Genomic DNA, 12121 nt, shown 5'->3' with positions numbered 1-12121 from the left:
ATGTGTCCGTGATTATTCGGCAGGCTTCATTAAGCAACGGGTCTATTTTCTTCGCATGGGGTGATCTGCCCCATACGGTTGCACAGTATTCTACAGGTGCATAGCAGAGTGCTAGGACAGTTGATCTAAGTGTGTGAGCATTAGCTCCCCATTTCGTGCCTGCTATTTTTTTCAAGACAGAATTGCGAGAGCCAACATTCCCTCGGAGTTTTTGGATATGGGTGGGAAATGAGAGCGTCCTATCCAGTGTTATGCCCAGGTAAATTGGAAATCAAATGGTGTTCGAGCTCCTTCCCACACCAGAAGATCTTGAGTTTCTGAGCTGCTTCTCGATTCCTCAGGTGGAATGCACATACTTGAGTTTTTGATGGATTTGGGTTCAGAGACCATTTTGCATAATACTGCTTCATTGCTTCAAGGACTGTTGTTAAGTCGTATTTCAACTGCTTGGAAGGATTTATCTTGTGTTGCTATGCATAGGTCGTCTGCATACATAAACCTGCGTGTGTTAGGAAAGGTTGGTTGGTCGTTTTTGTAAACATTAAATACTAGAGGTATCTGGACTGATCCCCGTGGTAGTCCATTCTTTTGTGGACGCCACCTACTCTTAATTCCATTCACTTCTAAATAAAACCTGTGATTTTCTAGGAGGTTTCTTATTACATTGACTGTATTTTCATTATTTTAGATAGTTTCAGCAGAAGGCCTCTGTGATTTACAGTGTCGTATGCTGCTATTAAGTCAATGAATACTGCTCCTGTAATTTGTCGCATTTCAAAGCCATCCTCAATATACTGGGTTAAGCTCAGTACTTGACCGCAGCAAGAGCGGCCTGGCCTGAACCCGGCTTGGTCGGGAGTTAGAAGATCTTGGTTGTTGAAGATACCTGAAGGAACATACGCGTTGTTTGTTTCAATAATGCCACCAAAAGGAAAAATAAACATAGGTCATCCTTTCGACAGATGCGCCGACACAGAAAATCGTGCTTGTTAACAATGTGGGAATTAATGTCATAGAATCATACGATATAGAAATAGGGTATTCAACTCAGCATGCCCACTCTGACCAGTGAGCAACCATCAGTATTAACCCAACCTTCCAGTACTCGGCACAAAGCCACAAACCTGATCCCTGTGCTCCCACGATTCATTTCAAATGCTGTCAATGACTCTGTTTCACTCTTCATTTTCAGCACTCTATGATTTTAGAGGTATTAATGGTGATCTACAAAGAATCGCTTGATTATGCAATGGTTTCAGAGGATTGGAAAATTGCAAAGGCCACTCCACTCTTTCAAAAGGAAAGAGACAAAAGGCAGAACATTACAGGCCAGGTACACTAACTACAGTGCTGTAGTGCATTACTAAGGATGAAGTTTTGGGGTACTTGGAGGCACATGATAAAATAAAATGGACTCCTGAGATGAAGTCTTGCCTGACAAATCTGTTGCAATGTTTTAGAGAAATAAATACAGGACAGACCAAGAAGAGCCAGTAGATGTTGTCTACATGGATCTTTAGAAGGCCCGTTGACGGTAGGAAGCCAATGCTGGAAGTGTTGATGAAGTAGCAAGTCCACGGAAAGACTTAGATGGAATAGAAGAATGGCCAAATAAGTGGCAGATGGAATATAGTGCAGGGAAGTGCATGGTAATGCACTTTGGTCAGAGGAATGAAGGCGTGGACTATTTTCCACACAGAGCGAATTATCCCTCTCCAGCCCTTTCTCCTGCCTTCTCCCGGTAATCATTGATTCTCTTACTGAATCAAGAACATATCAACCTCCACTGGAGTATTCTGAGCAATTTTGTCACGTTATCTAAGAAAGAATATGCTGACGTTTGAGATGATCCGGAAGTGGTTCACGAGAATGATCCCGAAATTAAATGGTTTTCTTAGCAGATGCATTTGATGGCCCTGGGTCTGAATTCGCTGGAGTTCAAAATAATGAGGGGGATCTCATTGAAGCATATTGAGTATTGAATGACCTAGATAGAGCGGAGGTGGGGAAGCTGTTTCCTCTAGTGGATAAGTCTGATCAGAGGGCAAAGCCTCAGAACATAAAGAACCCACGAACTCATATCTGCATACCTCGTCTCTATTTTGCCCCGCTTAGTTCATTCCTATCCCTAACAACAACTCTACCTTCCTACATCCGTGACACTTCACATGTGCTCCATCACTTCAACAACTTTCAGTTTCATAATTGCCTTATTTTCACTATGGACATCCTGTTCCTATCCACATCTATCCCTCATTGTGAAGACCTTATCAAGCTGCAGGTAAAGACCTGCTACCCTGGCATTCTTGATACAAATTTGAATTCATTGCTCCCTCAACGATTGCAAGCTATCCAGGCCCCGAGAAAGCAAAACAGCCCAAAATTATTGCTCACAGTTGGGGTGAGGTTTTGGTGTTGGTGTGCAGTGCCCTGTTTCCTCCAAACACAGCAATATGAATTTCTGCCAAAAGGATCAACTTTTGCCTCAGCTGTCCAAAAGGGCATTGTCTCAGAAGTGTTGTAGAAGATCCAGGTGGGCGTTTTCAAACATCAGACATACAGCAATGTGTTTTTTTTTTGGACAGCAACTCTTCCAGTCGTGGTGTCCTTCCAAGAACACCTTTCTTGTTCAGTGTTTTCTTATAGTAGACATATGTATAGAGACTTTGACAAGTTCTAGAGATTTCGGCAGGTCTTGTACTGTTATCATTGGGTTCTTTTTCACCTCCCTCAACACTGCACGATGTGCTCTTGTTGTGATCTTTGCAGGATGCGTACTGGCAGGGAAAGTAGCAACAGCACTTAGTTTCCTACAATATCTCTTTCTGTGGAATTATGAACACTCATGTCTTTAGAAAGGCTTTAGTAGCCTTTCCCACTTTCAAACATCTTCACAATTCTTCTTCAAATGTCCTCTGAAAGTTGTTCTGATTGAGGCTTGGTGCCTCTTTCTTGAGACAGCAGGCTCAGTCAGTAACCTGAATCTGTGTGTCATTCTTTTATAGGGTAGAACACCTCTATAACCCACACCTCAAATTTCATTTCATTGATTGGAACACCTGACTCCAAATAGCCTTTTATGTGCGACCCCAGACAACCTCGTCTATGACTATCTGTAGAAGCCTGGGAAAATCATGGCATTTTCGTTCAGATGCTCTGAAGACTGCTTGAATACTGACTCAAAGCAGTCCCGTAGCTGTTCTTCTACCTCCGGGATCAGCTCATTGTTGGCCGTACCTCTGAAGCCTTGCACTTTCACCTCTGCTTGTATGCACATTGGAGGAGAACAGCAAGATGATCAGAATTCACAAAATGTGGAGTAGAGATCAAATGGTAGGCATTCCTAATCGTAGTATGACAGTGGCCAAGTGTGTTAAGACCTCTTGTACTCCAGGTAATATGGTGATGATAATTTGCCAGAGATTTTTCCAAATAAGCCTAAATGAAGTACCCTACAATGATTTCCATGATGTTGTGGTACGCAGTTTCTTCTTCCTTCATCGTGGCACTCAATACCTCGAGTGCTTGCTGTTGTCAGCATGCCAGCTGCAGCCAGGCTCACTAAGGATAACTCTCTCAGTACGTAGAATGTACAGCACGTAATCATAGATGTTCCAGGTCAGGTGAACAAGATGTTCCAGATACACCCGAGCACCACAGGTAGTTTCTTCATGAAACACAGTGCTCCAGCTCCTGCCCTTTCTGACTGAGCAATTTGGTCCATCGGTGTTTCGAAAAGTCCTCGGGCTAATCCACTACAATCAGCTTCTCTGGAGTGAGCCATGTCCACTGCAACGTACAATGCTACAATTCCTCACTTCCCTGGTGATGTACCTTAGTCGGGCAGGAGCAGGCACAAACAATAGGCCTACCCGGAGAGTCAGCTTTGTGCATCTTAGGTAGGTAGTAGTAACGTGAAGTGCGGGGTAAATAAACAATGAGTTTGTTGACAGTGTATTGGAAATCTTCAGAGTTGATGAGGTTGATGATAGTATTGGAGATAATGTCCTGATGGTCCTGAGTGAGGTCCTTTTCAAGGGGCAAGTAAGAGGAGGTGCTGAGAGTTGTCACCAGGCCTTATCAAGGTTGATCTAAGTCCGCCACACCACAACAGTACCCCTTTATTTGCGGGTTTGTTGGTAAGGTTTGGATTGCTGGGGAGAGAGAGGATGACAGTGTGTTCAGAAGGTTTGAGGTTCGAAGAGGAGAATGGAGTGCTGAATCTGAGCCGAATGATGTCTCATCAATAATGAAAACATTCTGGATAGGCAGAAAACCAGAAGAGGGTGACAAAGAAGAGGAGGACGGCTAGAAACTGTTGAAGTGGTGATTATTCAATATTCAGGAGGGATAGACATGAAGGAATGGGAGGTGGGGTGGCGTTGCTGGTTAAAAAAGAGATTAATGCAATAGAAAGGAAGGACATAAGCCGGGAAGATGTGGAATCAATATGGGTAGAGCTGCGTAACACTAAGGGGTAGAAGACGCTGGTGGGAGTTGTGTACAGGCCACCTAATAGTAGTAGTGAGGTCGGAGATGGTATTAAACAGGAAATTAGAAATGTGTGCAATAAAGGAACTGCAGTTATAATGGGTGACTTAAATCTACATGTAGACTGGGTGAACCAAATTGGTAAAGGTGCTGAGGAAGAGGATTTCTTGGAATGTATGCGGGATGGTTTTTTGAACCAACATGTCGAGGAACCAACTAGAGAGCAGGCTATTCTGGACTGGGTTTTGAGCAATGAGGAAGGGTTAATTAGCGATCTTGTCGTGAGAGGCCCCTTGGGTAAGAGTGACCATAATATGGTGGAATTCTTCATTAAGATGGAGAGTGACATAGTTAATTCAGAAACAAAGGTTCTGAACTTAAAGAGGGGTAACTCTGAAGGTATGAGTCGTGAATTAGCTAAGATAGACTGGCAAATGACACTTAAAGAATTGACGGTGGATATGCAATGGCAAGCATTTAAAGGTTGCATGGATGAACTACAACAATTGTTCATCCCAGTTTGGCAAAAGAATAAATCAAGGAAGGTAGTGCACCCGTGGCTGACAAGAGAAATTAGGGATAGTATCAATTCCAAAGAAGTAGCATACAAATTAGCCAGAGAAAGTGGCTCACCTGAGGACTGGGAGAAATTCAGAGTTCAGCAGAGGAGGACAAAGGGCTTAATTAGGAAGGGGAAAAAAGATTATGAGAGAAAACTGGCAGAGAGCATAAAAACGGACTGTAAAAGCTTTTATAGATATGTAAAAAGGAAAAGACTGGTAAAGACAAATGTAGGTCCCCTGCAGACAGAAACAGGTGAATTGATCATGGGGAGCAAGGACATGGCAGACCAATTGAATAATTACTTTAGTTCTGTCTTCACTAAGGAGGACATAAATAATCTTCCAGAAATAGTAAGGGACAGAGGGTCCAGTGAGATAGAGGAACTGAGTGAAATACATGTTAGTAGGGAAGTGGTGTTAGGTAAATTGAAGGGATTGAAGGCAGATAAATCCCCAGGGCCAGATGGTCTGCATCCTAGAGTGCTTAAGGAAGTAGCCCAAGAAATAGTGGATGCATTAGTGATAATTTTTCAAAACTCATTAGATTCTGGACTAGTTCCTGAGGATTGGAGGGTGGCTAATGTAACCCCACTTTTTAAAAAAAGGAGGGAGAGAGAAACCAGGGAATTATAGACTGGTTAGCCTAACGTCGGTGGTGGGGAAACTGCTGGAGTCAGTTATCAAGGATGTGATAACAGCACATTTGGAAAGCGGTGAAATGATCGGACAAAGTCAGCATGGATTTGTGAAAGGAAAATCATGTCTGACGAATCTCATAGAATTTTTTGAGGATGTAACTAGTAGAGTGGATAGGGGAGAACCAGTGGATGTGGTATATTTGGATTTTCAAAAGGCTTTTGACAAGGTCCCACACAGGAGATTAGTGGGCAAACTTAAAGCACACGGTATTGGGGGTAAGGTATTGGTGTGGGTGGAGAATTGGTTAGCAGACAGGAAGCAAAGTGTGGGAATAAACGGGACCTTTTCAGAATGGCAGGCAGTAACTAGTGGGGTACCGCAAGGCTCAGTGCTGGGACCCCAGTTGTTTACAATATATATTAATGACTTGGATGAGGGAATTAAATGCAGCATCTCCAAGTTTGCGGATGACACGAAGCTGGGTGGCAGTGTTAGCAGTGAGGAGGATGCTAAGAGGATGCAGGGTGACTTGGATAGGTTGGGTGAGTGGGCAAACTCATGGCAGATGCAATTTAATGTGGATAAATGTGAAGTTATCCACTTTGGTGGCAAAAATAGGAAAACAGATTATTATCTGAATGGTGGCCGATTAGGAAAAGGGGAGGTGCAACGAGACCTGGGTGTCATTATACACCAGTCATTGAAAGTGGGCATGCAGGTACAGCAGGCGGTGAAAAAGGCGAACGGTATGCTGGCATTTATAGCGAGAGGATTCGAGTACAGGAGCAGGGAGGTACTACTGCAGCTGTACAAGGCCTTGGTGAGACCACACCTGGAGTATTGTGTGCAGTTTTGGTCCCCTAATCTGAGGAAAGACATCTTTGCCATAGAGGGAGTACAAAGAAGGTTCACCAGATTGATTCCTGGGATGGCAGGTCTTTCATATGAAGAAAGACTGGATGAACTGGGTTTGTACTCATTGGAATTTAGAAGATTGAGGGGGGATCTGATTGAAACGTATAAGATCCTAAAGGGATTGGACAGGCTAGATGCGGGAAGATTGTTCCCGATGTTGGGGAGGTCCAGAGCGAGGGGTCACAGTTTGAGGATAGAGGGGAAGCCTTTTAGGACCGAGATTAGGAAAAACTTCTTCACACAGAGAGTGGTGAATCTTTGGTATTCTCTGCCACAGCAAACTGTTGAGGCCAGTTCATTGGCTATGTTTAAGAGGGAGTTAGATATGGCCCTTGTGGCTACAGGGGTCAGGGGGTATGGAGGGAAGGCTGGGGAGGGGTTCTGAGTTGGATGATCAGCCATGATCATAATAAATGGCGGTGCAGGCTCGAAGGGCCGAATAGCCTACTCCTGCACCTATTTTCTATGTTTCTATGTTTCTATATTATTGCGTGGTCAGAGTTCTTTGCCTTTGAACTGGGGAGCCCTCACTTTTGAGTCTCTCTGCTTCATTTGCAATCCAGAATTTCCCAGTGACCATCTATATTCATTTTTTATCCACATTCCCGTTCTGACTTGTTAGTCCATGGCCACCTCTTCTTCATTGATGAGGACACTCTCAAATTGAAGGAGCAACAGCTCATATTCCATCTAGGTAGCTTCCAATCCGATGGCATGAACATCGATTTCTCCAAATTCCGATACTTCTGCTCTCCTTTCCCTCTTCTTCAATTCAACTCTCTGGCTTCTTAAGCCTCTCACCTCCCACTGGTGCCCCTCCTCCTTCACGTTCTCCTTTGATACACCTTCGTATCCTATTCCTATTCCTATTCCACCGTACAGGGGTGGCTGACTGCACTACTCCAAGCCCTGTACAACCTGAATGAGAGGCCCTTTTCCAAAGGTCATCAATTACAAGAGTGTACTTTGCAACCGGAGGAAGAGGCGTGCACTATAGAAGGATTTCCCAGGGGAAGGCAAGTACGGGTGTACATTCAAAATAATTTCGATTACAATGGGGAGGCTGTTTCAAATGGAGATGGTAATGTTTGTCAGTACAATGGGCAGAACACCTTGTATTTAAACAGGGAGAAATCGAATGACAGTTATTTAAGACAAATAGTAAACAAATGCTTTGCTTATTTTAGGTGAAATTAGGATGCTGGATGTAACCCGATCAACAACATGGACCATGCTCCAGGGAGAATGCAATGTAAATGCGCGGGAAAGGCTCTCGAAAGTCGTACCTCCACAGAACATTTTTCCTCGCTTCAATGGGTTTAACCTCGACTGACTAAGCACACTATGGAATAAACTCGCACGCTGTCAAAGCAAATGAAATATTGTGTGGTGCCGATTTTAGGAATAGGTTTTGGAATTGGGAGATCATTGTCCAGATACACCCTTAACTTAGAATCCTTTCAAATCGTTCGATAACTGTGACACTAGTACTGCTTGTAGTGCAGTTTCTTTTAGCTTCCTGCCTGAAGAGAGATGTTAGCCGATTGTAGCATCAGGTCCCAACTATACAGTATGATTTATTACCCATATAGAACTTTAATTATAATATTCCAGTTGATATTAAGTTTGTACTTACTGTAGTTTAGTTTTTGCAAAGTAGTATTTTGCTTTTTGTTAGAAAATATCATGAAGTGAAGTGTAAGAAAAGAATAAAATGTGACCCGTCTTTGATAAATGCCAAGATCTGTAACACAAAATGCAAGATTCTACAACAAAATGCTGTCAGATTTGAATGTGGTGGTAGTCGGGAGAGAAAGAGATTATGCTTTATATAATTCGAATAAAGTAATTTCTTACAACCTTTTTTTTGTTTTCTCATGCATCTTGCTGTTGAATAAGAAAGACAAAGGAACGAATTTTAAATTATTTTCAGTAGAAGAGGCTCTAAGAATATCCATATCTTCAATGATGGTGGGACATAATATAACTGTAAACGATTGTGACATCGGTGAGCATGTTTAACCCTAAGTGCTGAACAATTGATTAATCTCCACTTCCTCCTGGTATCTCCATCTTCAGGAAAGACACTCTACAGCTTACTGGATTCAGTCCACACCATATCAAGAAAAGTCTGAAAGGACTGGATACAGCAAATGTTATTGCATACATCTAAGCCCCAAAAATGGCTCAATTGGGCTTGTAGATTACTGAGAAGGTAATGCGTATCAGCACATAGACCTAATATGGGTTAATAGGATTAATTTGTATGGACAAAGAGTCAGATTGGATGTGGTAGACAAAAGGGCGTCATCTATGTTGTATGATTCTATGTCTCTCTGACCTGAAGTAGCTGCGCCTCCAGCCAGGCTCGTCTGGTACACGTGCCTCTTAATGGCAATTTGAAACAAATGCCTAAAGAAAGTCCCGTGTCTGAAAAGCAGAACAACTGCAATTCAACGAATTATAAACTGCAAGGCTCACTCTTAATCATTATTAAAATAACAGGTGTAATCAATAAGAGTTGTGAAATGACACCTGATTATGTGTCCAGCTTGAGAGTTGCCAGGTTTTATGGTTTCCAGACACATCAAAACTGTGTTCTAAACCTTAGCCAAATGATTTATAAATAAAAAAAAATCATAATTTCTCTGGATGAATTTTGTGGCGGGGTGGTTATAAGTACCAGATTGTTCAGCGTCCACATACTTGCAGGTGCTGTTTTCCTTTCGAATAAAAATTAATAACTCTTGAACCAAGTGCAAGCAAAGCACAGATATCGTTCATGCACATCACTATTGACTCTATTTTTACATGTTGTGATTTATTGCATTCATAGAAATTCGTAATGAGTCAACATACTGTATGGCCAATCTGTCCTATTGGAAATCTATAGTGCCGTTTCTACCAGCACCCTATCCCCTCGTCTGTACTGGCGAACATTTAACTTCAAACTGTATAGTAATTGAAAATAGTTGTTGAATTTCTTGTCACTTGCCAGAATATAAGAACTCGCGGAGTAAATACAATACTCCCATTGGTTTATTGTCAAATATTTAACATTATTGCCTGCTGATCTTCAGCTCTTCAGAATTTCAAATATGATTCTTCATTTTTTTCAATCAAATGACCAAATACCATCGAATACATCCATGAAATATTTGTTTAATCTCCATTATCCCTAGAGAAAAGTTCAGGCATCTGCTGGTTCCACCCCTGGCTATGAAAGATGCTGGTGATCAAGCAACAAAATGCAAAGTCAAGTGCAGATCACCCAGTATCTCAGGAATGACTGAGCAGTCTTGAAGAGAACCACATTTCCACAACGTATGCTTATGTTCTCATTTAGCACTCCGTATCACCGAAGGAATTAATATCCTTTCATATCTGTTCTAGTTTGATTTCTAAGCTGAGGCCTAATCACCACACATTAAGACTTTGATCAAAATTCAGGATTCGAGGTTCAATATTGCTTCCTGTACACAAATGTATAGGAGAATGAAATAATTGTTATTCGGAATCCAATGCAGTAAAAAACGCAACAAGGTGAAATTGTAATAATAATAATAATGAGCGTAAACAACAGGAATTCTGCAGATGCTGGAAATAATAATGAGCATGCTTGGTTATGCCCGTAACTCAGGCTTTACCGACTTGAGCTGAGAAAATATAATAGTGATAACATATTAAATATAAGTATGGAAGATAGATCATATACATGATTTTATCTTATCCATAAAGTGACGCCAAGCACAGGATTGAATGAGTGTAAGATGACTGACAGGAAATTTTAACGTAGTTGTTGTTGGGGGAGTGGAGGGTTGGCTTGTGGGTGCAGGTGTTGATCGACCTTACTACTTCTGGAAACTAACTGTTTTTGGGTCTGGTGATCCTCGTGTAAATGCTACATTTCATCCTCCCTAATGGGAGAGGGACAGACACTCCCTGAAAAGGGTGGGAAGGATCTTTTATGATTTTACTGGCCGTTTTATGACACCTCCCTGCATATATCCCTTTGATGGCGCGTCGGGTGGAAACTGCTCTCTGACGAAGAGGACGGCTCTATAATGAGTATTCACGACTGAACAACGCATCACGGGCAAACCTGCATAATTTAAATTCGATGTATAAATTAAGAAAGTCTATTTATCTCTACTTTACAGGAATAAATCCTGACAGATTAATGCATTCTTGCATTCCGCACCTCTAAAATCTGTCCACTATGTTACTGAATTGTGTCATTACATCTGCAGAACTACAGCCTAATCTCAAAAAATGGTGTTGAAATCATTTGTTTATTTTCCCATTCTTACTCACAAGGAAGTTAATGACGATTTTACCCTTGTTATCACTGTCTTGCACCTCTTGCAGTTTCCTGCTCGTATTTCGGTTTCATTGCAGATATGGAAATCTGTGCATGTTGTGGGTTTGCCACTGATTTACATATTAATGTTTTGCACGTGCAGAGACTTAGTATCTAGAATTTAGTCATACCTAGTTCCCCAGTTAGTAAACATACTGAAGAGATTTAGTACAATAATTAATTTACTTACGCAATGCTCAGTCTGTAAGTAGAAAGCGAGGATTGTTGGTATGTAATGCACATAGGTCCCTGTGATTTGAAATAAAGTTTGCAAAAATGTTCAGCTTAGATAATATGCTGATATATTGTAGGAAAATAGTGTGCAGCCGGCCGAGTGGTAACTGAGCACCGGAGCCATGCAGCCACCTGTCCTGTCATATTAATATCTAGGGCACTAAAATGACACTAGCTCTCTGGAGGTTATAATGAATGCCTTATTTCAAACTCTATTTGTTAATCATCTGTGACTGTAATTGGCGAGTCTTATCCATGAAAAGGACTCATCCACTCTTAAAAGATTAGTCAATTTGTTATCAAAGTCTATCACACCCATTTGCCAGGAAGACATTTTAGATCTGGTTTGTTTGGTAAAGGTATATTCTAACTTCCCTCCAAGTTTACCTGACATGAAAGTCAGATAAATTATCACGAGAACCGGTTCTGACCGAAGGGCTTTCGGAAGGGTTGGAACAGCCAAAATTTAGGCTGTGTTCCTATGCTCTCAATTGTACCAAAGATCTATAAGTTCACTAACTTTAAATAAACACATAATGGAATATAGAATAACTGTCAGAATCATGTTATTCTCTGTCAAGGGCAAGATAACACATCTTGTTCTGAATAGATTGTTGAGGTTTTCTGAAATGGATGCCATAAAAACTTCCTGCGAAAATGCCAGTTCCTTGTTTTAGTTCCTTTACAATTTGGAAGCTTTATGCTATATATGGCCTCGGGGCAGACCCTAGGATTTATTTTTGCAACGAAAATAATCAGAATCAAAATGGCTGCACACCTGTCAATATTTAGCTGCTTGAAATTATACGGAGAGGACCGAAATTGAGGCTCTGAAAACATTTAGAGTATTTATTTTGTAACTTGATATCAATTCTACTTATTTGTTTTGTACGTTTTGTATTTCAGAATTAAATTATGA

Source organism: Mobula hypostoma, chromosome 10, assembly GCF_963921235.1.
Source record: "Mobula hypostoma chromosome 10, sMobHyp1.1, whole genome shotgun sequence".
NCBI lineage: Eukaryota > Metazoa > Chordata > Chondrichthyes > Myliobatiformes > Myliobatidae > Mobula > Mobula hypostoma.
Note: the sequence above shows the minus strand (reverse complement) of the source record.